The 25,204-nt window shown below is 45.2% G+C and overlaps 20 non-coding genes across 20 annotated transcripts; all 20 read left to right on the forward strand.

Moving 5' to 3' along the window:
• The first annotated feature begins 87 nt into the window (after positions 1-87).
• Positions 88-278, forward strand: LOC141199946 (U2 spliceosomal RNA). Its single transcript, XR_012271685.1, has one exon. It is a non-coding gene; the product is annotated as a U2 spliceosomal RNA (small nuclear RNA).
• Positions 279-1,399: 1,121 nt separating this feature from the next.
• On the forward strand, positions 1,400-1,590 carry LOC141199947 (U2 spliceosomal RNA). The gene has a single exon (XR_012271686.1). It is a non-coding gene; the product is annotated as a U2 spliceosomal RNA (small nuclear RNA).
• A 1,122-nt stretch (positions 1,591-2,712) lies between these two features.
• LOC141200452 (U2 spliceosomal RNA) lies at positions 2,713-2,903 on the forward strand. The gene has a single exon (XR_012272172.1). It is a non-coding gene; the product is annotated as a U2 spliceosomal RNA (small nuclear RNA).
• A 1,121-nt stretch (positions 2,904-4,024) lies between these two features.
• Positions 4,025-4,215, forward strand: LOC141199948 (U2 spliceosomal RNA). Its single transcript, XR_012271687.1, has one exon. It is a non-coding gene; the product is annotated as a U2 spliceosomal RNA (small nuclear RNA).
• A 1,119-nt stretch (positions 4,216-5,334) lies between these two features.
• On the forward strand, positions 5,335-5,525 carry LOC141199949 (U2 spliceosomal RNA). The gene has a single exon (XR_012271688.1). It is a non-coding gene; the product is annotated as a U2 spliceosomal RNA (small nuclear RNA).
• Positions 5,526-6,646: 1,121 nt separating this feature from the next.
• Positions 6,647-6,837, forward strand: LOC141199950 (U2 spliceosomal RNA). Its single transcript, XR_012271689.1, has one exon. It is a non-coding gene; the product is annotated as a U2 spliceosomal RNA (small nuclear RNA).
• Positions 6,838-7,958: 1,121 nt separating this feature from the next.
• On the forward strand, positions 7,959-8,149 carry LOC141199951 (U2 spliceosomal RNA). Its single transcript, XR_012271690.1, has one exon. It is a non-coding gene; the product is annotated as a U2 spliceosomal RNA (small nuclear RNA).
• Positions 8,150-9,268: 1,119 nt separating this feature from the next.
• LOC141200417 (U2 spliceosomal RNA) lies at positions 9,269-9,459 on the forward strand. Its single transcript, XR_012272138.1, has one exon. It is a non-coding gene; the product is annotated as a U2 spliceosomal RNA (small nuclear RNA).
• Positions 9,460-10,574: 1,115 nt separating this feature from the next.
• Positions 10,575-10,765, forward strand: LOC141199952 (U2 spliceosomal RNA). Its single transcript, XR_012271691.1, has one exon. It is a non-coding gene; the product is annotated as a U2 spliceosomal RNA (small nuclear RNA).
• Positions 10,766-11,887: 1,122 nt separating this feature from the next.
• LOC141199953 (U2 spliceosomal RNA) lies at positions 11,888-12,078 on the forward strand. The gene has a single exon (XR_012271692.1). It is a non-coding gene; the product is annotated as a U2 spliceosomal RNA (small nuclear RNA).
• Positions 12,079-13,199: 1,121 nt separating this feature from the next.
• LOC141199954 (U2 spliceosomal RNA) lies at positions 13,200-13,390 on the forward strand. The gene has a single exon (XR_012271693.1). It is a non-coding gene; the product is annotated as a U2 spliceosomal RNA (small nuclear RNA).
• Positions 13,391-14,512: 1,122 nt separating this feature from the next.
• Positions 14,513-14,703, forward strand: LOC141199955 (U2 spliceosomal RNA). Its single transcript, XR_012271694.1, has one exon. It is a non-coding gene; the product is annotated as a U2 spliceosomal RNA (small nuclear RNA).
• Positions 14,704-15,824: 1,121 nt separating this feature from the next.
• LOC141199957 (U2 spliceosomal RNA) lies at positions 15,825-16,015 on the forward strand. Its single transcript, XR_012271696.1, has one exon. It is a non-coding gene; the product is annotated as a U2 spliceosomal RNA (small nuclear RNA).
• A 1,124-nt stretch (positions 16,016-17,139) lies between these two features.
• LOC141199958 (U2 spliceosomal RNA) lies at positions 17,140-17,330 on the forward strand. The gene has a single exon (XR_012271697.1). It is a non-coding gene; the product is annotated as a U2 spliceosomal RNA (small nuclear RNA).
• A 1,120-nt stretch (positions 17,331-18,450) lies between these two features.
• Positions 18,451-18,641, forward strand: LOC141199959 (U2 spliceosomal RNA). The gene has a single exon (XR_012271698.1). It is a non-coding gene; the product is annotated as a U2 spliceosomal RNA (small nuclear RNA).
• A 1,120-nt stretch (positions 18,642-19,761) lies between these two features.
• LOC141199960 (U2 spliceosomal RNA) lies at positions 19,762-19,952 on the forward strand. Its single transcript, XR_012271699.1, has one exon. It is a non-coding gene; the product is annotated as a U2 spliceosomal RNA (small nuclear RNA).
• A 1,118-nt stretch (positions 19,953-21,070) lies between these two features.
• On the forward strand, positions 21,071-21,261 carry LOC141199961 (U2 spliceosomal RNA). Its single transcript, XR_012271700.1, has one exon. It is a non-coding gene; the product is annotated as a U2 spliceosomal RNA (small nuclear RNA).
• Positions 21,262-22,383: 1,122 nt separating this feature from the next.
• Positions 22,384-22,574, forward strand: LOC141199963 (U2 spliceosomal RNA). Its single transcript, XR_012271702.1, has one exon. It is a non-coding gene; the product is annotated as a U2 spliceosomal RNA (small nuclear RNA).
• A 1,123-nt stretch (positions 22,575-23,697) lies between these two features.
• On the forward strand, positions 23,698-23,888 carry LOC141199964 (U2 spliceosomal RNA). The gene has a single exon (XR_012271703.1). It is a non-coding gene; the product is annotated as a U2 spliceosomal RNA (small nuclear RNA).
• Positions 23,889-25,009: 1,121 nt separating this feature from the next.
• Positions 25,010-25,200, forward strand: LOC141199965 (U2 spliceosomal RNA). The gene has a single exon (XR_012271704.1). It is a non-coding gene; the product is annotated as a U2 spliceosomal RNA (small nuclear RNA).
• Positions 25,201-25,204: the final 4 nt, after the last annotated feature.

Genomic DNA, 25,204 nt, shown 5'->3' on the forward strand with positions numbered 1-25,204 from the left:
TTCTTAACGGGAGTCCAGGTGGCCATCTCCACAAATGGACTTTTCAGAATCCTTGGGTGGCACCGTAGTCGGAAACCAATTCTGGTTATCGCTTCTCGGCCTTTTGGCTAAGATCAAGTGTAGTATCTGTTCTTATCAGTTTAATATCTGATACGTCCCCTATCTGGGGACCATATATTAAATGGATTTTTAGAACAGGGAGATGGAAAAAGAGCTTGCTCTGTCCACTCCACGCATTGACCTGGTATTGCAGTATCTCCAGGACCGGTGCACCCCTTCTTTAATGCAGTTTCTAAAATCAGAAAGAATTGAATTCAATGCTTTTTGTTCATTTTGCTTGTTTGTCGGATTTTGGGATGGACTCTTTGGCTTTGCTTTTCTTCTCCTCATTGGATTTTTCATGTTAAAAGTTGCAGAAGCCAGATGACAAGCTCATTTTGGTTCAACTTCAGCAACTGTGCATTGCATTGCCATGTAATGTAATGTAATGCAATGCTATCTATCTAGCTCTCCCTCTATACTTCCTTTTGGATAAACAGACATATTAGGCAAGCATTTTGGAGCTTTCACCTAAATAACTACAGGTGGTGAGATAAGCTGCACAATATAATTGACCTTTCAGTATATTGTTGCACACACACCATCTATTTAGCAAATGCCCTTGTTATCAACAGCAGCCTTTTAAACTCACCTGAGCTAACAGGTATGTGAGCTGGTTACTCTGCTGCGCTTAAAATTTCTTTTTTGGTTTGCTACAATGCCTTTTCTGAAACGTTGTCTCCCTCTGCTGGAACACTGACTTCTTTCATTTAATGCCTGCAGACTATAAAAGAGAAACCAACCCAAAAAGTTTGGTTGATTAGTCTGTGGCATTCTTTTAAACTGTTGCTTATGGCGGTCTCTGTGAGCTTCTCAGTGACATTCAGCCATCCAGGTATCCCGCCTGCAGTAGACGGAATGTGGCAATGGAACGCTGGCTGCGCGTGTCATAATAGGCTCTGAGCCTTTATATACCTGCGCACAGCAGCAGCCACCTTCAGTCTGCTGCTGGACAGCCAGCAGCAGCAGCAGCAGGAGAGGTAATTAATCAGCAACCCTCCTGCTAAGGGTAGACAGCTGCTCGTTCCACCCCCCCCCCCGTCTTAATTGGTTCTCCTCCCTTCCAACGGTGTTGAGGCGGGTGGGAACAGCCGGGGGTTGAGGGTACTGTGCTAAAAGAGGTGGAGTTATGCAGATCTAAAACGCGTGGATTGCAGCAGCAGCAAGCCGAAAAGTGCAGGCATGTGAGGGATCTAGAGGTTGACAGCATGTCTTCTTAACGGGAGTCCAGGTGGCCATCTCCACAAATGGACTTTTCAGAATCCTTGGGTGGCACCGTAGTCGGAAACCAATTCTGGTTATCGCTTCTCGGCCTTTTGGCTAAGATCAAGTGTAGTATCTGTTCTTATCAGTTTAATATCTGATACGTCCCCTATCTGGGGACCATATATTAAATGGATTTTTAGAACAGGGAGATGGAAAAAGAGCTTGCTCTGTCCACTCCACGCATTGACCTGGTATTGCAGTATCTCCAGGACCGGTGCACCCCTTCTTTAATGCAGTTTCTAAATTCAGAAAGAATTGAATTCAATGCTTTTTGTTCATTTTGCTTGTTTGTCGGATTTTGGGATGGACTCTTTGGCTTTGCTTTTCTTCTCCTCATTGGATTTTTCATGTTAAAAGTTGCAGAAGCCAGATGACAAGCTCATTTTGGTTCAACTTCAGCAACTGTGCATTGCATTGCCATGTAATGTAATGTAATGCAATGCTATCTATCTAGCTCTCCCTCTATACTTCCTTTTGGATAAACAGACATATTAGGCAAGCATTTTGGAGCTTTCACCTAAATAACTACAGGTGGTGAGATAAGCTGCACAATATAATTGACCTTTCAGTATATTGTTGCACACACACCATCTATTTAGCAAATGCCCTTGTTATCAACAGCAGCCTTTTAAACTCACCTGAGCTAACAGGTATGTGAGCTGGTTACTCTGCTGCGCTTAAAATTTCTTTTTTGGTTTGCTACAATGCCTTTTCTGAAACGTTGTCTCCCTCTGCTGGAACACTGACTTCTTTCATTTAATGCCTGCAGACTATAAAAGAGAAACCAACCCAAAAAGTTTGGTTGATCAGTCTGTGGCATTCTTTTAAACTGTTGCTTATGGCGGTCTCTGTGAGCTTCTCAGTGACATTCAGCCATCCAGGTATCCCGCCTGCAGTAGACGGAATGTGGCAATGGAACGCTGGCTGCGCGTGTCATAATAGGCTCTGAGCCTTTATATACCTGCGCACAGCAGCAGCCACCTTCAGTCTGCTGCTGGACAGCCAGCAGCAGCAGCAGCAGGAGAGGTAATTAATCAGCAACCCTCCTGCTAAGGGTAGACAGCTGCTCGTTCCACCCCCCCCCCCCGCCTTAATTGGTTCTCCTCCCTTCCAACGGTGTTGAGGCGGGTGGGAACAGCTGGGGGTTGAGGGTACTGTGCTAAAAGAGGTGGAGTTATGCAGATCTAAAACGCGTGGATTGCAGCAGCAGCAAGCCGAAAAGTGCAGGCATGTGAGGGATCTAGAGGTTGACAGCATGTCTTCTTAACGGGAGTCCAGGTGGCCATCTCCACAAATGGACTTTTCAGAATCCTTGGGTGGCACCGTAGTCGGAAACCAATTCTGGTTATCGCTTCTCGGCCTTTTGGCTAAGATCAAGTGTAGTATCTGTTCTTATCAGTTTAATATCTGATACGTCCCCTATCTGGGGACCATATATTAAATGGATTTTTAGAACAGGGAGATGGAAAAAGAGCTTGCTCTGTCCACTCCACGCATTGACCTGGTATTGTAGTATCTCCAGGACCGGTGCACCCCTTCTTTAATGCAGTTTCTAAAATCAGAAAAAATTGAATTCAATGCTTTTTGTTCATTTTGCTTGTTTGTCGGATTTTGGGATGGACTCTTTGGCTTTGCTTTTCTTCTCCTCATTGGATTTTTCATGTTAAAAGTTGCAGAAGCCAGATGACAAGCTCATTTTGGTTCAACTTCAGCAACTGTGCATTGCATTGCCATGTAATGTAATGTAATGCAATGCTATCTATCTAGCTCTCCCTCTATACTTCCTTTTGGATAAACAGACATATTAGGCAAGCATTTTGGAGCTTTCACCTAAATAACTACAGGTGGTGAGATAAGCTGCACAATATAATTGACCTTTCAGTATATTGTTGCACACACACCATCTATTTAGCAAATGCCCTTGTTATCAACAGCAGCCTTTTAAACTCACCTGAGCTAACAGGTATGTGAGCTGGTTACTCTGCTGCGCTTAAAATTTCTTTTTTGGTTTGCTACAATGCCTTTTCTGAAACGTTGTCTCCCTCTGCTGGAACACTGACTTCTTTCATTTAATGCCTGCAGACTATAAAAGAGAAACCAACCCAAAAAGTTTGGTTGATTAGTCTGTGGCATTCTTTTAAACTGTTGCTTATGGCGGTCTCTGTGAGCTTCTCAGTGACATTCAGCCATCCAGGTATCCCGCCTGCAGTAGACAGAATGTGGCAATGGAACGCTGGCTGCGCGTGTCATAATAGGCTCTGAGCCTTTATATACCTGCGCACAGCAGCAGCCACCTTCAGTCTGCTGCTGGACAGCCAGCAGCAGCAGCAGCAGGAGAGGTAATTAATCAGCAACCCTCCTGCTAAGGGTAGACAGCTGCTCGTTCCACCCCCCCCCCCGCCTTAATTGGTTCTCCTCCCTTCCAACGGTGTTGAGGCGGGTGGGAACAGCCGGGGGTTGAGGGTACTGTGCTAAAAGAGGTGGAGTTATGCAGATCTAAAACGCGTGGATTGCAGCAGCAGCAAGCCGAAAAGTGCAGGCATGTGAGGGATCTAGAGGTTGACAGCATGTCTTCTTAACGGGAGTCCAGGTGGCCATCTCCACAAATGGACTTTTCAGAATCCTTGGGTGGCACCGTAGTCGGAAACCAATTCTGGTTATCGCTTCTCGGCCTTTTGGCTAAGATCAAGTGTAGTATCTGTTCTTATCAGTTTAATATCTGATACGTCCCCTATCTGGGGACCATATATTAAATGGATTTTTAGAACAGGGAGATGGAAAAAGAGCTTGCTCTGTCCACTCCACGCATTGACCTGGTATTGCAGTATCTCCAGGACCGGTGCACCCCTTCTTTAATGCAGTTTCTAAAATCAGAAAGAATTGAATTCAATGCTTTTTGTTCATTTTGCTTGTTTGTCGGATTTTGGGATGGACTCTTTGGCTTTGCTTTTCTTCTCCTCATTGGATTTTTCATGTTAAAAGTTGCAGAAGCCAGATGACAAGCTCATTTTGGTTCAACTTCAGCAACTGTGCATTGCATTGCCATGTAATGTAATGTAATGCAATGCTATCTATCTAGCTCTCCCTCTATACTTCCTTTTGGATAAACAGACATATTAGGCAAGCATTTTGGAGCTTTCACCTAAATAACTACAGGTGGTGAGATAAGCTGCACAATATAATTGACCTTTCAGTATATTGTTGCACACACACCATCTATTTAGCAAATGCCCTTGTTATCAACAGCAGCCTTTTAAACTCACCTGAGCTAACAGGTATGTGAGCTGGTTACTCTGCTGCGCTTAAAATTTCTTTTTTGGTTTGCTACAATGCCTTTTCTGAAACGTTGTCTCCCTCTGCTGGAACACTGACTTCTTTCATTTAATGCCTGCAGACTATAAAAGAGAAACCAACCCAAAAAGTTTGGTTGATTAGTCTGTGGCATTCTTTTAAACTGTTGCTTATGGCGGTCTCTGTGAGCTTCTCAGTGACATTCAGCCATCCAGGTATCCCGCCTGCAGTAGACGGAATGTGGCAATGGAACGCTGGCTGCGCGTGTCATAATAGGCTCTGAGCCTTTATATACCTGCGCACAGCAGCAGCCACCTTCAGTCTGCTGCTGGACAGCCAGCAGCAGCAGCAGCAGGAGAGGTAATTAATCAGCAACCCTCCTGCTAAGGGTAGACAGCTGCTCGTTCCACCCCCCCCCGCCTTAATTGGTTCTCCTCCCTTCCAACGGTGTTGAGGCGGGTGGGAACAGCCGGGGGTTGAGGGTACTGTGCTAAAAGAGGTGGAGTTATGCAGATCTAAAACGCGTGGATTGCAGCAGCAGCAAGCCGAAAAGTGCAGGCATGTGAGGGATCTAGAGGTTGACAGCATGTCTTCTTAACGGGAGTCCAGGTGGCCATCTCCACAAATGGACTTTTCAGAATCCTTGGGTGGCACCGTAGTCAGAAACCAATTCTGGTTATCGCTTCTCGGCCTTTTGGCTAAGATCAAGTGTAGTATCTGTTCTTATCAGTTTAATATCTGATACGTCCCCTATCTGGGGACCATATATTAAATGGATTTTTAGAACAGGGAGATGGAAAAAGAGCTTGCTCTGTCCACTCCACGCATTGACCTGGTATTGCAGTATCTCCAGGACCGGTGCACCCCTTCTTTAATGCAGTTTCTAAAATCAGAAAGAATTGAATTCAATGCTTTTTGTTCATTTTGCTTGTTTGTCGGATTTTGGGATGGACTCTTTGGCTTTGCTTTTCTTCTCCTCATTGGATTTTTCATGTTAAAAGTTGCAGAAGCCAGATGACAAGCTCATTTTGGTTCAACTTCAGCAACTGTGCATTGCATTGCCATGTAATGTAATGTAATGCAATGCTATCTATCTAGCTCTCCCTCTATACTTCCTTTTGGATAAACAGACATATTAGGCAAGCATTTTGGAGCTTTCACCTAAATAACTACAGGTGGTGAGATAAGCTGCACAATATAATTGACCTTTCAGTATATTGTTGCACACACACCATCTATTTAGCAAATGCCCTTGTTATCAACAGCAGCCTTTTAAACTCACCTGAGCTAACAGGTATGTGAGCTGGTTACTCTGCTGCGCTTAAAATTTCTTTTTTGGTTTGCTACAATGCCTTTTCTGAAACGTTGTCTCCCTCTGCTGGAACACTGACTTCTTTCATTTAATGCCTGCAGACTATAAAAGAGAAACCAACCCAAAAAGTTTGGTTGATTAGTCTGTGGCATTCTTTTAAACTGTTGCTTATGGCGGTCTCTGTGAGCTTCTCAGTGACATTCAGCCATCCAGGTATCCCGCCTGCAGTAGACGGAATGTGGCAATGGAACGCTGGCTGCGCGTGTCATAATAGGCTCTGAGCCTTTATATACCTGCGCACAGCAGCAGCCACCTTCAGTCTGCTGCTGGACAGCCAGCAGCAGCAGCAGCAGGAGAGGTAATTAATCAGCAACCCTCCTGCTAAGGGTAGACAGCTGCTCGTTCCACCCCCCCCCCCGCCTTAATTGGTTCTCCTCCCTTCCAACGGTGTTGAGGCGGGTGGGAACAGCCGGGGGTTGAGGGTACTGTGCTAAAAGAGGTGGAGTTATGCAGATCTAAAACGCGTGGATTGCAGCAGCAGCAAGCCGAAAAGTGCAGGCATGTGAGGGATCTAGAGGTTGACAGCATGTCTTCTTAACGGGAGTCCAGGTGGCCATCTCCACAAATGGACTTTTCAGAATCCTTGGGTGGCACCGTAGTCGGAAACCAATTCTGGTTATCGCTTCTCGGCCTTTTGGCTAAGATCAAGTGTAGTATCTGTTCTTATCAGTTTAATATCTGATACGTCCCCTATCTGGGGACCATATATTAAATGGATTTTTAGAACAGGGAGATGGAAAAAGAGCTTGCTCTGTCCACTCCACGCATTGACCTGGTATTGCAGTATCTCCAGGACCGGTGCACCCCTTCTTTAATGCAGTTTCTAAAATCAGAAAGAATTGAATTCAATGCTTTTTGTTCATTTTGCTTGTTTGTCGGATTTTGGGATGGACTCTTTGGCTTTGCTTTTCTTCTCCTCATTGGATTTTTCATGTTAAAAGTTGCAGAAGCCAGATGACAAGCTCATTTTGGTTCAACTTCAGCAACTGTGCATTGCATTGCCATGTAATGTAATGTAATGCAATGCTATCTATCTAGCTCTCCCTCTATACTTCCTTTTGGATAAACAGACATATTAGGCAAGCATTTTGGAGCTTTCACCTAAATAACTACAGGTGGTGAGATAAGCTGCACAATATAATTGACCTTTCAGTATATTGTTGCACACACACCATCTATTTAGCAAATGCCCTTGTTATCAACAGCAGCCTTTTAAACTCACCTGAGCTAACAGGTATGTGAGCTGGTTACTCTGCTGCGCTTAAAATTTCTTTTTTGGTTTGCTACAATGCCTTTTCTGAAACGTTGTCTCCCTCTGCTGGAACACTGACTTCTTTCATTTAATGCCTGCAGACTATAAAAGAGAAACCAACCCAAAAAGTTTGGTTGATTAGTCTGTGGCATTCTTTTAAACTGTTGCTTATGGCGGTCTCTGTGAGCTTCTCAGTGACATTCAGCCATCCAGGTATCCCGCCTGCAGTAGACGGAATGTGGCAATGGAACGCTGGCTGCGCGTGTCATAATAGGCTCTGAGCCTTTATATACCTGCGCACAGCAGCAGCCACCTTCAGTCTGCTGCTGGACAGCCAGCAGCAGCAGCAGCAGGAGAGGTAATTAATCAGCAACCCTCCTGCTAAGGGTAGACAGCTGCTCGTTCCACCCCCCCCCCCGCCTTAATTGGTTCTCCTCCCTTCCAACGGTGTTGAGGCAGGTGGGAACAGCCGGGGGTTGAGGGTACTGTGCTAAAAGAGGTGGAGTTATGCAGATCTAAAACGCGTGGATTGCAGCAGCAGCAAGCCGAAAAGTGCAGGCATGTGAGGGATCTAGAGGTTGACAGCATGTCTTCTTAACGGGAGTCCAGGTGGCCATCTCCACAAATGGACTTTTCAGAATCCTTGGGTGGCACCGTAGTCGGAAACCAATTCTGGTTATCGCTTCTCGGCCTTTTGGCTAAGATCAAGTGTAGTATCTGTTCTTATCAGTTTAATATCTGATACGTCCCCTATCTGGGGACCATATATTAAATGGATTTTTAGAACAGGGAGATGGAAAAAGAGCTTGCTCTGTCCACTCCACGCATTGACCTGGTATTGCAGTATCTCCAGGACCGGTGCACCCCTTCTTTAATGCAGTTTCTAAAATCAGAAAGAATTGAATTCAATGCTTTTTGTTCATTTTGCTTGTTTGTCGGATTTTGGGATGGACTCTTTGGCTTTGCTTTTCTTCTCCTCATTGGATTTTTCATGTTAAAAGTTGCAGAAGCCAGATGACAAGCTCATTTTGGTTCAACTTCAGCAACTGTGCATTGCATTGCCATGTAATGTAATGTAATGCAATGCTATCTATCTAGCTCTCCCTCTATACTTCCTTTTGGATAAACAGACATATTAGGCAAGCATTTTGGAGCTTTCACCTAAATAACTACAGGTGGTGAGATAAGCTGCACAATATAATTGACCTTTCAGTATATTGTTGCACACACACCATCTATTTAGCAAATGCCCTTGTTATCAACAGCAGCCTTTTAAACTCACCTGAGCTAACAGGTATGTGAGCTGGTTACTCTGCTGCGCTTAAAATTTCTTTTTTGGTTTGCTACAATGCCTTTTCTGAAACGTTGTCTCCCTCTGCTGGAACACTGACTTCTTTCATTTAATGCCTGCAGACTATAAAAGAGAAACCAACCCAAAAAGTTTGGTTGATTAGTCTGTGGCATTCTTTTAAACTGTTGCTTATGGCGGTCTCTGTGAGCTTCTCAGTGACATTCAGCCATCCAGGTATCCCGCCTGCAGTAGACGGAATGGGGCAATGGAACGCTGGCTGCGCGTGTCATAATAGGCTCTGAGCCTTTATATACCTGCGCACAGCAGCAGCCACCTTCAGTCTGCTGCTGGACAGCCAGCAGCAGCAGCAGGAGAGGTAATTAATCAGCAACCCTCCTGCTAAGGGTAGACAGCTGCTCGTTCCACCCCCCCCCCCCGCCTTAATTGGTTCTCCTCCCTTCCAACGGTGTTGAGGCGGGTGGGAACAGCCGGGGGTTGAGGGTACTGTGCTAAAAGAGGTGGAGTTATGCAGATCTAAAACGCGTGGATTGCAGCAGCAGCAAGCCGAAAAGTGCAGGCATGTGAGGGATCTAGAGGTTGACAGCATGTCTTCTTAACGGGAGTCCAGGTGGCCATCTCCACAAATGGACTTTTCAGAATCCTTGGGTGGCACCGTAGTCGGAAACCAATTCTGGTTATCGCTTCTCGGCCTTTTGGCTAAGATCAAGTGTAGTATCTGTTCTTATCAGTTTAATATCTGATACGTCCCCTATCTGGGGACCATATATTAAATGGATTTTTAGAACAGGGAGATGGAAAAAGAGCTTGCTCTGTCCACTCCACGCATTGACCTGGTATTGCAGTATCTCCAGGACCGGTGTACCCCTTCTTTAATGCAGTTTCTAAAATCAGAAAGAATTGAATTCAATGCTTTTTGTTCATTTTGCTTGTTTGTCGGATTTTGGGATGGACTCTTTGGCTTTGCTTTTCTTCTCCTCATTGGATTTTTCATGTTAAAAGTTGCAGAAGCCAGATGACAAGCTCATTTTGGTTCAACTTCAGCAACTGTGCATTGCATTGCCATGTAATGTAATGTAATGCAATGCTATCTATCTAGCTCTCCCTCTATACTTCCTTTTGGATAAACAGACATATTAGGCAAGCATTTTGGAGCTTTCACCTAAATAACTACAGGTGGTGAGATAAGCTGCACAATATAATTGACCTTTCAGTATATTGTTGCACACACACCATCTATTTAGCAAATGCCCTTGTTATCAACAGCAGCCTTTTAAACTCACCTGAGCTAACAGGTATGTGAGCTGGTTACTCTGCTGCGCTTAAAATTTCTTTTTTGGTTTGCTACAATGCCTTTTCTGAAACGTTGTCTCCCTCTGCTGGAACACTGACTTCTTTCATTTAATGCCTGCAGACTATAAAAGAGAAACCAACCCAAAAAGTTTGGTTGATTAGTCTGTGGCATTCTTTTAAACTGTTGCTTATGGCGGTCTCTGTGAGCTTCTCAGTGACATTCAGCCATCCAGGTATCCCGCCTGCAGTAGACGGAATGGGGCAATGGAACGCTGGCTGCGCGTGTCATAATAGGCTCTGAGCCTTTATATACCTGCGCACAGCAGCAGCCACCTTCAGTCTGCTGCTGGACAGCCAGCAGCAGCAGGAGAGGTAATTAATCAGCAACCCTCCTGCTAAGGGTAGACAGCTGCTCGTTCCACCCCCCCCCCCGCCTTAATTGGTTCTCCTCCCTTCCAACGGTGTTGAGGCGGGTGGGAACAGCCGGGGGTTGAGGGTACTGTGCTAAAAGAGGTGGAGTTATGCAGATCTAAAACGCGTGGATTGCAGCAGCAGCAAGCCGAAAAGTGCAGGCATGTGAGGGATCTAGAGGTTGACAGCATGTCTTCTTAACGGGAGTCCAGGTGGCCATCTCCACAAATGGACTTTTCAGAATCCTTGGGTGGCACCGTAGTCGGAAACCAATTCTGGTTATCGCTTCTCGGCCTTTTGGCTAAGATCAAGTGTAGTATCTGTTCTTATCAGTTTAATATCTGATACGTCCCCTATCTGGGGACCATATATTAAATGGATTTTTAGAACAGGGAGATGGAAAAAGAGCTTGCTCTGTCCACTCCACGCATTGACCTGGTATTGCAGTATCTCCAGGACCGGTGCACCCCTTCTTTAATGCAGTTTCTAAAATCAGAAAGAATTGAATTCAATGCTTTTTGTTCATTTTGCTTGTTTGTCGGATTTTGGGATGGACTCTTTGGCTTTGCTTTTCTTCTCCTCATTGGATTTTTCATGTTAAAAGTTGCAGAAGCCAGATGACAAGCTCATTTTGGTTCAACTTCAGCAACTGTGCATTGCATTGCCATGTAATGTAATGTAATGCAATGCTATCTATCTAGCTCTCCCTCTATACTTCCTTTAGGATAAACAGACATATTAGGCAAGCATTTTGGAGCTTTCACCTAAATAACTACAGGTGGTGAGATAAGCTGCACAATATAATTGACCTTTCAGTATATTGTTGCACACACACCATCTATTTAGCAAATGCCCTTGTTATCAACAGCAGCCTTTTAAACTCACCTGAGCTAACAGGTATGTGAGCTGGTTACTCTGCTGCGCTTAAAATTTCTTTTTTGGTTTGCTACAATGCCTTTTCTGAAACGTTGTCTCCCTCTGCTGGAACACTGACTTCTTTCATTTAATGCCTGCAGACTATAAAAGAGAAACCAACCCAAAAAGTTTGGTTGATTAGTCTGTGGCATTCTTTTAAACTGTTGCTTATGGCGGTCTCTGTGAGCTTCTCAGTGACATTCAGCCATCCAGGTATCCCGCCTGCAGTAGACGGAATGTGGCAATGGAACGCTGGCTGCGCGTGTCATAATAGGCTCTGAGCCTTTATATACCTGCGCACAGCAGCAGCCACCTTCAGTCTGCTGCTGGACAGCCAGCAGCAGCAGCAGCAGGAGAGGTAATTAATCAGCAACCCTCCTGCTAAGGGTAGACAGCTGCTCGTTCCACCCCCCCCCCCCGCCTTAATTGGTTCTCCTCCCTTCCAACGGTGTTGAGGCGGGTGGGAACAGCCGGGGGTTGAGGGTACTGTGCTAAAAGAGGTGGAGTTATGCAGATCTAAAACGCGTGGATTGCAGCAGCAGCAAGCCGAAAAGTGCAGGCATGTGAGGGATCTAGAGGTTGACAGCATGTCTTCTTAACGGGAGTCCAGGTGGCCATCTCCACAAATGGACTTTTCAGAATCCTTGGGTGGCACCGTAGTCGGAAACCAATTCTGGTTATCGCTTCTCGGCCTTTTGGCTAAGATCAAGTGTAGTATCTGTTCTTATCAGTTTAATATCTGATACGTCCCCTATCTGGGGACCATATATTAAATGGATTTTTAGAACAGGGAGATGGAAAAAGAGCTTGCTCTGTCCACTCCACGCATTGACCTGGTATTGCAGTATCTCCAGGACCGGTGCACCCCTTCTTTAATGCAGTTTCTAAAATCAGAAAGAATTGAATTCAATGCTTTTTGTTCATTTTGCTTGTTTGTCGGATTTTGGGATGGACTCTTTGGCTTTGCTTTTCTTCTCCTCATTGGATTTTTCATGTTAAAAGTTGCAGAAGCCAGATGACAAGCTCATTTTGGTTCAACTTCAGCAACTGTGCATTGCATTGCCATGTAATGTAATGTAATGCAATGCTATCTATCTAGCTCTCCCTCTATACTTCCTTTTGGATAAACAGACATATTAGGCAAGCATTTTGGAGCTTTCACCTAAATAACTACAGGTGGTGAGATAAGCTGCACAATATAATTGACCTTTCAGTATATTGTTGCACACACACCATCTATTTAGCAAATGCCCTTGTTATCAACAGCAGCCTTTTAAACTCACCTGAGCTAACAGGTATGTGAGCTGGTTACTCTGCTGCGCTTAAAATTTCTTTTTTGGTTTGCTACAATGCCTTTTCTGAAACGTTGTCTCCCTCTGCTGGAACACTGACTTCTTTCATTTAATGCCTGCAGACTATAAAAGAGAAACCAACCCAAAAAGTTTGGTTGATTAGTCTGTGGCATTCTTTTAAACTGTTGCTTATGGCGGTCTCTGTGAGCTTCTCAGTGACATTCAGCCATCCAGGTATCCCGCCTGCAGTAGACGGAATGGGGCAATGGAACGCTGGCTGCGCGTGTCATAATAGGCTCTGAGCCTTTATATACCTGCGCACAGCAGCAGCCACCTTCAGTCTGCTGCTGGACAGCCAGCAGCAGCAGCAGCAGGAGAGGTAAATAATCAGCAACCCTCCTGCTAAGGGTAGACAGCTGCTCGTTCCACCCCCCCCCCCGCCTTAATTGGTTCTCCTCCCTTCCAACGGTGTTGAGGCGGGTGGGAACAGCCGGGGGTTGAGGGTACTGTGCTAAAAGAGGTGGAGTTATGCAGATCTAAAACGCGTGGATTGCAGCAGCAGCAAGCCGAAAAGTGCAGGCATGTGAGGGATCTAGAGGTTGACAGCATGTCTTCTTAACGGGAGTCCAGGTGGCCATCTCCACAAATGGACTTTTCAGAATCCTTGGGTGGCACCGTAGTCGGAAACCAATTCTGGTTATCGCTTCTCGGCCTTTTGGCTAAGATCAAGTGTAGTATCTGTTCTTATCAGTTTAATATCTGATACGTCCCCTATCTGGGGACCATATATTAAATGGATTTTTAGAACAGGGAGATGGAAAAAGAGCTTGCTCTGTCCACTCCACGCATTGACCTGGTATTGCAGTATCTCCAGGACCGGTGCACCCCTTCTTTAATGCAGTTTCTAAAATCAGAAAGAATTGAATTCAATGCTTTTTGTTCATTTTGCTTGTTTGTCGGATTTTGGGATGGACTCTTTGGCTTTGCTTTTCTTCTCCTCATTGGATTTTTCATGTTAAAAGTTGCAGAAGCCAGATGACAAGCTCATTTTGGTTCAACTTCAGCAACTGTGCATTGCATTGCCATGTAATGTAATGTAATGCAATGCTATCTATCTAGCTCTCCCTCTATACTTCCTTTTGGATAAACAGACATATTAGGCAAGCATTTTGGAGCTTTCACCTAAATAACTACAGGTGGTGAGATAAGCTGCACAATATAATTGACCTTTCAGTATATTGTTGCACACACACCATCTATTTAGCAAATGCCCTTGTTATCAACAGCAGCCTTTTAAACTCACCTGAGCTAACAGGTATGTGAGCTGGTTACTCTGCTGCGCTTAAAATTTCTTTTTTGGTTTGCTACAATGCCTTTTCTGAAACGTTGTCTCCCTCTGCTGGAACACTGACTTCTTTCATTTAATGCCTGCAGACTATAAAAGAGAAACCAACCCAAAAAGTTTGGTTGATTAGTCTGTGGCATTCTTTTAAACTGTTGCTTATGGCGGTCTCTGTGAGCTTCTCAGTGACATTCAGCCATCCAGGTATCCCGCCTGCAGTAGACGGAATGTGGCAATGGAACGCTGGCTGCGCGTGTCATAATAGGCTCTGAGCCTTTATATACCTGCGCACAGCAGCAGCCACCTTCAGTCTGCTGCTGGACAGCCAGCAGCAGCAGCAGCAGGAGAGGTAATTAATCAGCAACCCTCCTGCTAAGGGTAGACAGCTGCTCGTTCCACCCCCCCCCCCCGCCTTAATTGGTTCTCCTCCCTTCCAACGGTGTTGAGGCGGGTGGGAACAGCCGGGGGTTGAGGGTACTGTGCTAAAAGAGGTGGAGTTATGCAGATCTAAAACGCGTGGATTGCAGCAGCAGCAAGCCGAAAAGTGCAGGCATGTGAGGGATCTAGAGGTTGACAGCATGTCTTCTTAACGGGAGTCCAGGTGGCCATCTCCACAAATGGACTTTTCAGAATCCTTGGGTGGCACCGTAGTCGGAAACCAATTCTGGTTATCGCTTCTCGGCCTTTTGGCTAAGATCAAGTGTAGTATCTGTTCTTATCAGTTTAATATCTGATACGTCCCCTATCTGGGGACCATATATTAAATGGATTTTTAGAACAGGGAGATGGAAAAAGAGCTTGCTCTGTCCACTCCACGCATTGACCTGGTATTGCAGTATCTCCAGGACCGGTGCACCCCTTCTTTAATGCAGTTTCTAAAATCAGAAAGAATTGAATTCAATGCTTTTTGTTCATTTTGCTTGTTTGTCGGATTTTGGGATGGACTCTTTGGCTTTGCTTTTCTTCTCCTCATTGGATTTTTCATGTTAAAAGTTGCAGAAGCCAGATGACAAGCTCATTTTGGTTCAACTTCAGCAACTGTGCATTGCATTGCCATGTAATGTAATGTAATGCAATGCTATCTATCTAGCTCTCCCTCTATACTTCCTTTTGGATAAACAGACATATTAGGCAAGCATTTTGGAGCTTTCACCTAAATAACTACAGGTGGTGAGATAAGCTGCACAATATAATTGACCTTTCAGTATATTGTTGCACACACACCATCTATTTAGCAAATGCCCTTGTTATCAACAGCAGCCTTTTAAACTCACCTGAGCTAACAGGTATGTGAGCTGGTTACTCTGCTGCGCTTAAAATTTCTTTTTTGGTTTGCTACAATGCCTTTTCTGAAACGTTGTCTCCCTCTGCTGGAACACTGACTTCTTTCATTTAATGCCTGCAGACTATAAAAGAGAAACCAACCCAAAAAGTTTGGTTGATTAGTCTGTGGCATTCTTTTAAACTGTTGCTTATGGCGGTCTCTGTGAGCTTCTTAGTGACATTCAGCCATCCAGGTATCCCGCCTGCAGTAGACGGAATGGGGCAATGGAACGCTGGCTGCGCGTGTCATAATAGGCTCTGAGCCTTTATATACCTGCGCACAGCAGCAGCCACCTTCAGTCTGCTGCTGGACAGCCAGCAGCAGCAGCAGCAGGAGAGGTAAATAATCAGCAACCCTCCTGCTAAGGGTAGACAGCTGCTCGTTCCACCCCCCCCCCCGCCTTAATTGGTTCTCCTCCCTTCCAACGGTGTTGAGGCGGGTGGGAACAGCCGGGGGTTGAGGGTACTGTGCTAAAAGAGGTGGAGTTATGCAGATCTAAAACGCGTGGATTGCAGCAGCAGCAAGCCGAAAAGTGCAGGCATGTGAGGGATCTAGAGGTTGACAGCATGTCTTCTTAACGGGAGTCCAGGTGGCCATCTCCACAAATGGACTTTTCAGAATCCTTGGGTGGCACCGTAGTCGGAAACCAATTCTGGTTATCGCTTCTCGGCCTTTTGGCTAAGATCAAGTGTAGTATCTGTTCTTATCAGTTTAATATCTGATACGTCCCCTATCTGGGGACCATATATTAAATGGATTTTTAGAACAGGGAGATGGAAAAAGAGCTTGCTCTGTCCACTCCACGCATTGACCTGGTATTGCAGTATCTCCAGGACCGGTGCACCCCTTCTTTAATGCAGTTTCTAAAATCAGAAAGAATTGAATTCAATGCTTTTTGTTCATTTTGCTTGTTTGTCGGATTTTGGGATGGACTCTTTGGCTTTGCTTTTCTTCTCCTCATTGGATTTTTCATGTTAAAAGTTGCAGAAGCCAGATGACAAGCTCATTTTGGTTCAACTTCAGCAACTGTGCATTGCATTGCCATGTAATGTAATGTAATGCAATGCTATCTATCTAGCTCTCCCTCTATACTTCCTTTTGGATAAACAGACATATTAGGCAAGCATTTTGGAGCTTTCACCTAAATAACTACAGGTGGTGAGATAAGCTGCACAATATAATTGACCTTTCAGTATATTGTTGCACACACACCATCTATTTAGCAAATGCCCTTGTTATCAACAGCAGCCTTTTAAACTCACCTGAGCTAACAGGTATGTGAGCTGGTTACTCTGCTGCGCTTAAAATTTCTTTTTTGGTTTGCTACAATGCCTTTTCTGAAACGTTGTCTCCCTCTGCTGGAACACTGACTTCTTTCATTTAATGCCTGCAGACTATAAAAGAGAAACCAACCCAAAAAGTTTGGTTGATTAGTCTGTGGCATTCTTTTAAACTGTTGCTTATGGCGGTCTCTGTGAGCTTCTCAGTGACATTCAGCCATCCAGGTATCCCGCCTGCAGTAGACGGAATGTGGCAATGGAACGCTGGCTGCGCGTGTCATAATAGGCTCTGAGCCTTTATATACCTGCGCACAGCAGCAGCCACCTTCAGTCTGCTGCTGGACAGCCAGCAGCAGCAGCAGCAGGAGAGGTAATTAATCAGCAACCCTCCTGCTAAGGGTAGACAGCTGCTCGTTCCACCCCCCCCCCCCCCGCCTTAATTGGTTCTCCTCCCTTCCAACGGTGTTGAGGCGGGTGGGAACAGCCGGGGGTTGAGGGTACTGTGCTAAAAGAGGTGGAGTTATGCAGATCTAAAACGCGTGGATTGCAGCAGCAGCAAGCCGAAAAGTGCAGGCATGTGAGGGATCTAGAGGTTGACAGCATGTCTTCTTAACGGGAGTCCAGGTGGCCATCTCCACAAATGGACTTTTCAGAATCCTTGGGTGGCACCGTAGTCGGAAACCAATTCTGGTTATCGCTTCTCGGCCTTTTGGCTAAGATCAAGTGTAGTATCTGTTCTTATCAGTTTAATATCTGATACGTCCCCTATCTGGGGACCATATATTAAATGGATTTTTAGAACAGGGAGATGGAAAAAGAGCTTGCTCTGTCCACTCCACGCATTGACCTGGTATTGCAGTATCTCCAGGACCGGTGCACCCCTTCTTTAATGCAGTTTCTAAAATCAGAAAGAATTGAATTCAATGCTTTTTGTTCATTTTGCTTGTTTGTCGGATTTTGGGATGGACTCTTTGGCTTTGCTTTTCTTCTCCTCATTGGATTTTTCATGTTAAAAGTTGCAGAAGCCAGATGACAAGCTCATTTTGGTTCAACTTCAGCAACTGTGCATTGCATTGCCATGTAATGTAATGTAATGCAATGCTATCTATCTAGCTCTCCCTCTATACTTCCTTTTGGATAAACAGACATATTAGGCAAGCATTTTGGAGCTTTCACCTAAATAACTACAGGTGGTGAGATAAGCTGCACAATATAATTGACCTTTCAGTATATTGTTGCACACACACCATCTATTTAGCAAATGCCCTTGTTATCAACAGCAGCCTTTTAAACTCACCTGAGCTAACAGGTATGTGAGCTGGTTACTCTGCTGCGCTTAAAATTTCTTTTTTGGTTTGCTACAATGCCTTTTCTGAAACGTTGTCTCCCTCTGCTGGAACACTGACTTCTTTCATTTAATGCCTGCAGACTATAAAAGAGAAACCAACCCAAAAAGTTTGGTTGATTAGTCTGTGGCATTCTTTTAAACTGTTGCTTATGGCGGTCTCTGTGAGCTTCTCAGTGACATTCAGCCATCCAGGTATCCCGCCTGCAGTAGACGGAATGTGGCAATGGAACGCTGGCTGCGCGTGTCATAATAGGCTCTGAGCCTTTATATACCTGCGCACAGCAGCAGCCACCTTCAGTCTGCTGCTGGACAGCCAGCAGCAGCAGCAGCAGGAGAGGTAATTAATCAGCAACCCTCCTGCTAAGGGTAGACAGCTGCTCGTTCCACCCCCCCCCCGCCTTAATTGGTTCTCCTCCCTTCCAACGGTGTTGAGGCGGGTGGGAACAGCCGGGGGTTGAGGGTACTGTGCTAAAAGAGGTGGAGTTATGCAGATCTAAAACGCGTGGATTGCAGCAGCAGCAAGCCGAAAAGTGCAGGCATGTGAGGGATCTAGAGGTTGACAGCGTGTCTTCTTAACGGGAGTCCAGGTGGCCATCTCCACAAATGGACTTTTCAGAATCCTTGGGTGGCACCGTAGTCAGAAACCAATTCTGGTTATCGCTTCTCGGCCTTTTGGCTAAGATCAAGTGTAGTATCTGTTCTTATCAGTTTAATATCTGATACGTCCCCTATCTGGGGACCATATATTAAATGGATTTTTAGAACAGGGAGATGGAAAAAGAGCTTGCTCTGTCCACTCCACGCATTGACCTGGTATTGCAGTATCTCCAGGACCGGTGCACCCCTTCTTTAATGCAGTTTCTAAAATTAGAAAGAATTGAATTCAATGCTTTTTGTTCATTTTGCTTGTTTGTCGGATTTTGGGATGGACTCTTTGGCTTTGCTTTTCTTCTCCTCATTGGATTTTTCATGTTAAAAGTTGCAGAAGCCAGATGACAAGCTCATTTTGGTTCAACTTCAGCAACTGTGCATTGCATTGCCATGTAATGTAATGTAATGCAATGCTATCTATCTAGCTCTCCCTCTATACTTCCTTTTGGATAAACAGACATATTAGGCAAGCATTTTGGAGCTTTCACCTAAATAACTACAGGTGGTGAGATAAGCTGCACAATATAATTGACCTTTCAGTATATTGTTGCACACACACCATCTATTTAGCAAATGCCCTTGTTATCAACAGCAGCCTTTTAAACTCACCTGAGCTAACAGGTATGTGAGCTGGTTACTCTGCTGCGCTTAAAATTTCTTTTTTGGTTTGCTACAATGCCTTTTCTGAAACGTTGTCTCCCTCTGCTGGAACACTGACTTCTTTCATTTAATGCCTGCAGACTATAAAAGAGAAACCAACCCAAAAAGTTTGGTTGATTAGTCTGTGGCATTCTTTTAAACTGTTGCTTATGGCGGTCTCTGTGAGCTTCTCAGTGACATTCAGCCATCCAGGTATCCCGCCTGCAGTAGACGGAATGTGGCAATGGAACGCTGGCTGCGCGTGTCATAATAGGCTCTGAGCCTTTATATACCTGCGCACAGCAGCAGCCACCTTCAGTCTGCTGCTGGACAGCCAGCAGCAGCAGCAGCAGGAGAGGTAATTAATCAGCAACCCTCCTGCTAAGGGTAGACAGCTGCTCGTTCCACCCCCCCCCCGCCTTAATTGGTTCTCCTCCCTTCCAACGGTGTTGAGGCGGGTGGGAACAGCCGGGGGTTGAGGGTACTGTGCTAAAAGAGGTGGAGTTATGCAGATCTAAAACGCGTGGATTGCAGCAGCAGCAAGCCGAAAAGTGCAGGCATGTGAGGGATCTAGAGGTTGACAGCATGTCTTCTTAACGGGAGTCCAGGTGGCCATCTCCACAAATGGACTTTTCAGAATCCTTGGGTGGCACCGTAGTCAGAAACCAATTCTGGTTATCGCTTCTCGGCCTTTTGGCTAAGATCAAGTGTAGTATCTGTTCTTATCAGTTTAATATCTGATACGTCCCCTATCTGGGGACCATATATTAAATGGATTTTTAGAACAGGGAGATGGAAAAAGAGCTTGCTCTGTCCACTCCACGCATTGACCTGGTATTGCAGTATCTCCAGGACCGGTGCACCCCTTCTTTAATGCAGTTTCTAAAATTAGAAAGAATTGAATTCAATGCTTTTTGTTCATTTTGCTTGTTTGTCGGATTTTGGGATGGACTCTTTGGCTTTGCTTTTCTTCTCCTCATTGGATTTTTCATGTTAAAAGTTGCAGAAGCCAGATGACAAGCTCATTTTGGTTCAACTTCAGCAACTGTGCATTGCATTGCCATGTAATGTAATGTAAGGCAATGCTATCTATCTAGCTCTCCCTCTATACTTCCTTTTGGATAAACAGACATATTAGGCAAGCATTTTGGAGCTTTCACCTAAATAACTACAGGTGGTGAGATAAGCTGCACAATATAATTGACCTTTCAGTATATTGTTGCACACACACCATCTATTTAGCAAATGCCCTTGTTATCAACAGCAGCCTTTTAAACTCACCTGAGCTAACAGGTATGTGAGCTGGTTACTCTGCTGCGCTTAAAATTTCTTTTTTGGTTTGCTACAATGCCTTTTCTGAAACGTTGTCTCCCTCTGCTGGAACACTGACTTCTTTCATTTAATGCCTGCAGACTATAAAAGAGAAACCAACCCAAAAAGTTTGGTTGATTAGTCTGTGGCATTCTTTTAAACTGTTGCTTATGGCGGTCTCTGTGAGCTTCTCAGTGACATTCAGCCATCCAGGTATCCCGCCTGCAGTAGACGGAATGTGGCAATGGAACGCTGGCTGCGCGTGTCATAATAGGCTCTGAGCCTTTATATACCTGCGCACAGCAGCAGCCACCTTCAGTCTGCTGCTGGACAGCCAGCAGCAGCAGCAGGAGAGGTAATTAATCAGCAACCCTCCTGCTAAGGGTAGACAGCTGCTCGTTCCACCCCCCCCCCCGCCTTAATTGGTTCTCCTCCCTTCCAACGGTGTTGAGGCGGGTGGGAACAGCCGGGGGTTGAGGGTACTGTGCTAAAAGAGGTGGAGTTATGCAGATCTAAAACGCGTGGATTGCAGCAGCAGCAAGCCGAAAAGTGCAGGCATGTGAGGGATCTAGAGGTTGACAGCATGTCTTCTTAACGGGAGTCCAGGTGGCCATCTCCACAAATGGACTTTTCAGAATCCTTGGGTGGCACCGTAGTCGGAAACCAATTCTGGTTATCGCTTCTCGGCCTTTTGGCTAAGATCAAGTGTAGTATCTGTTCTTATCAGTTTAATATCTGATACGTCCCCTATCTGGGGACCATATATTAAATGGATTTTTAGAACAGGGAGATGGAAAAAGAGCTTGCTCTGTCCACTCCACGCATTGACCTGGTATTGCAGTATCTCCAGGACCGGTGCACCCCTTCTTTAATGCAGTTTCTAAAATCAGAAAGAATTGAATTCAATGCTTTTTGTTCATTTTGCTTGTTTGTCGGATTTTGGGATGGACTCTTTGGCTTTGCTTTTCTTTTCCTCATTGGATTTTTCATGTTAAAAGTTGCAGAAGCCAGATGACAAGCTCATTTTGGTTCAACTTCAGCAACTGTGCATTGCATTGCCATGTAATGTAATGTAATGCAATGCTATCTATCTAGCTCTCCCTCTATACTTCCTTTTGGATAAACAGACATATTAGGCAAGCATTTTGGAGCTTTCACCTAAATAACTACAGGTGGTGAGATAAGCTGCACAATATAATTGACCTTTCAGTATATTGTTGCACACACACCATCTATTTAGCAAATGCCCTTGTTATCAACAGCAGCCTTTTAAACTCACCTGAGCTAACAGGTATGTGAGCTGGTTACTCTGCTGCGCTTAAAATTTCTTTTTTGGTTTGCTACAATGCCTTTTCTGAAACGTTGTCTCCCTCTGCTGGAACACTGACTTCTTTCATTTAATGCCTGCAGACTATAAAAGAGAAACCAACCCAAAAAGTTTGGTTGATTAGTCTGTGGCATTCTTTTAAACTGTTGCTTATGGCGGTCTCTGTGAGCTTCTCAGTGACATTCAGCCATCCAGGTATCCCGCCTGCAGTAGACGGAATGTGGCAATGGAACGCTGGCTGCGCGTGTCATAATAGGCTCTGAGCCTTTATATACCTGCGCACAGCAGCAGCCACCTTCAGTCTGCTGCTGGACAGCCAGCAGCAGCAGCAGCAGGAGAGGTAATTAATCAGCAACCCTCCTGCTAAGGGTAGACAGCTGCTCGTTCCACCCCCCCCCCCCGCCTTAATTGGTTCTCCTCCCTTCCAACGGTGTTGAGGCGGGTGGGAACAGCCGGGGGTTGAGGGTACTGTGCTAAAAGAGGTGGAGTTATGCAGATCTAAAACGCGTGGATTGCAGCAGCAGCAAGCCGAAAAGTGCAGGCATGTGAGGGATCTAGAGGTTGACAGCATGTCTTCTTAACGGGAGTCCAGGTGGCCATCTCCACAAATGGACTTTTCAGAATCCTTGGGTGGCACCGTAGTCGGAAACCAATTCTGGTTATCGCTTCTCGGCCTTTTGGCTAAGATCAAGTGTAGTATCTGTTCTTATCAGTTTAATATCTGATACGTCCCCTATCTGGGGACCATATATTAAATGGATTTTTAGAACAGGGAGATGGAAAAAGAGCTTGCTCTGTCCACTCCACGCATTGACCTGGTATTGCAGTATCTCCAGGACCGGTGCACCCCTTCTTTAATGCAGTTTCTAAAATCAGAAAGAATTGAATTCAATGCTTTTTGTTCATTTTGCTTGTTTGTCGGATTTTGGGATGGACTCTTTGGCTTTGCTTTTCTTCTCCTCATTGGATTTTTCATGTTAAAAGTTGCAGAAGCCAGATGACAAGCTCATTTTGGTTCAACTTCAGCAACTGTGCATTGCATTGCCATGTAATGTAATGTAATGCAATGCTATCTATCTAGCTCTCCCTCTATACTTCCTTTTGGATAAACAGACATATTAGGCAAGCATTTTGGAGCTTTCACCTAAATAACTACAGGTGGTGAGATAAGCTGCACAATATAATTGACCTTTCAGTATATTGTTGCACACACACCATCTATTTAGCAAATGCCCTTGTTATCAACAGCAGCCTTTTAAACTCACCTGAGCTAACAGGTATGTGAGCTGGTTACTCTGCTGCGCTTAAAATTTCTTTTTTGGTTTGCTACAATGCCTTTTCTGAAACGTTGTCTCCCTCTGCTGGAACACTGACTTCTTTCATTTAATGCCTGCAGACTATAAAAGAGAAACCAACCCAAAAAGTTTGGTTGATTAGTCTGTGGCATTCTTTTAAACTGTTGCTTATGGCGGTCTCTGTGAGCTTCTCAGTGACATTCAGCCATCCAGGTATCCCGCCTGCAGTAGACGGAATGTGGCAATGGAACGCTGGCTGCGCGTGTCATAATAGGCTCTGAGCCTTTATATACCTGCGCACAGCAGCAGCCACCTTCAGTCTGCTGCTGGACAGCCAGCAGCAGCAGCAGCAGGAGAGGTAATTAATCAGCAACCCTCCTGCTAAGGGTAGACAGCTGCTCGTTCCACCCCCCCCCCCCCGCCTTAATTGGTTCTCCTCCCTTCCAACGGTGTTGAGGCGGGTGGGAACAGCCGGGGGTTGAGGGTACTGTGCTAAAAGAGGTGGAGTTATGCAGATCTAAAACGCGTGGATTGCAGCAGCAGCAAGCCGAAAAGTGCAGGCATGTGAGGGATCTAGAGGTTGACAGCATGTCTTCTTAACGGGAGTCCAGGTGGCCATCTGCACAAATGGACTTTTCACAATCCTTGGGTGGCACCGTAGTCGGAAACCAATTCTGGTTATCGCTTCTCGGCCTTTTGGCTAAGATCAAGTGTAGTATCTGTTCTTATCAGTTTAATATCTGATACGTCCCCTATCTGGGGACCATATATTAAATGGATTTTTAGAACAGGGAGATGGAAAAAGAGCTTGCTCTGTCCACTCCACGCATTGACCTGGTATTGCAGTATCTCCAGGACCGGTGCACCCCTTCTTTAATGCAGTTTCTAAAATCAGAAAGAATTGAATTCAATGCTTTTTGTTCATTTTGCTTGTTTGTCGGATTTTGGGATGGACTCTTTGGCTTTGCTTTTCTTCTCCTCATTGGATTTTTCATGTTAAAAGTTGCAGAAGCCAGATGACAAGCTCATTTTGGTTCAACTTCAGCAACTGTGCATTGCATTGCCATGTAATGTAATGTAATGCAATGCTATCTATCTAGCTCTCCCTCTATACTTCCTTTTGGATAAACAGACATATTAGGCAAGCATTTTGGAGCTTTCACCTAAATAACTACAGGTGGTGAGATAAGCTGCACAATATAATTGACCTTTCAGTATATTGTTGCACACACACCATCTATTTAGCAAATGCCCTTGTTATCAACAGCAGCCTTTTAAACTCACCTGAGCTAACAGGTATGTGAGCTGGTTACTCTGCTGCGCTTAAAATTTCTTTTTTGGTTTGCTACAATGCCTTTTCTGAAACGTTGTCTCCCTCTGCTGGAACACTGACTTCTTTCATTTAATGCCTGCAGTCTATAAAAGAGAAACCAACCCAAAAAGTTTGGTTGATTAGTCTGTGGCATTCTTTTAAACTGTTGCTTATGGCGGTCTCTGTGAGCTTCTCAGTGACATTCAGCCATCCAGGTATCCCGCCTGCAGTAGACGGAATGTGGCAATGGAACGCTGGCTGCGCGTGTCATAATAGGCTCTGAGCCTTTATATACCTGCGCACAGCAGCAGCCACCTTCAGTCTGCTGCTGGACAGCCAGCAGCAGCAGCAGCAGGAGAGGTAATTAATCAGCAACCCTCCTGCTAAGGGTAGACAGCTGCTCGTTCCACCCCCCCCCCCGCCTTAATTGGTTCTCCTCCCTTCCAACGGTGTTGAGGCGGGTGGGAACAGCCGGGGGTTGAGGGTACTGTGCTAAAAGAGGTGGAGTTATGCAGATCTAAAACGCGTGGATTGCAGCAGCAGCAAGCCGAAAAGTGCAGGCATGTGAGGGATCTAGAGGTTGACAGCATGTCTTCTTAACGGGAGTCCAGGTGGCCATCTCCACAAATGGACTTTTCACAATCCTTGGGTGGCACCGTAGTCGGAAACCAATTCTGGTTATCGCTTCTCGGCCTTTTGGCTAAGATCAAGTGTAGTATCTGTTCTTATCAGTTTAATATCTGATACGTCCCCTATCTGGGGACCATATATTAAATGGATTTTTAGAACAGGGAGATGGAAAAAGAGCTTGCTCTGTCCACTCCACGCATTGACCTGGTATTGCAGTATCTCCAGGACCGGTGCACCCCTTCTTT

Source organism: Phyllobates terribilis, unplaced genomic scaffold (genome assembly GCF_046119375.1).
Source record: "Phyllobates terribilis strain yellow unplaced genomic scaffold, ASM4611937v1 Scaffold_108__1_contigs__length_5656254, whole genome shotgun sequence".
NCBI lineage: Eukaryota > Metazoa > Chordata > Amphibia > Anura > Dendrobatidae > Phyllobates > Phyllobates terribilis.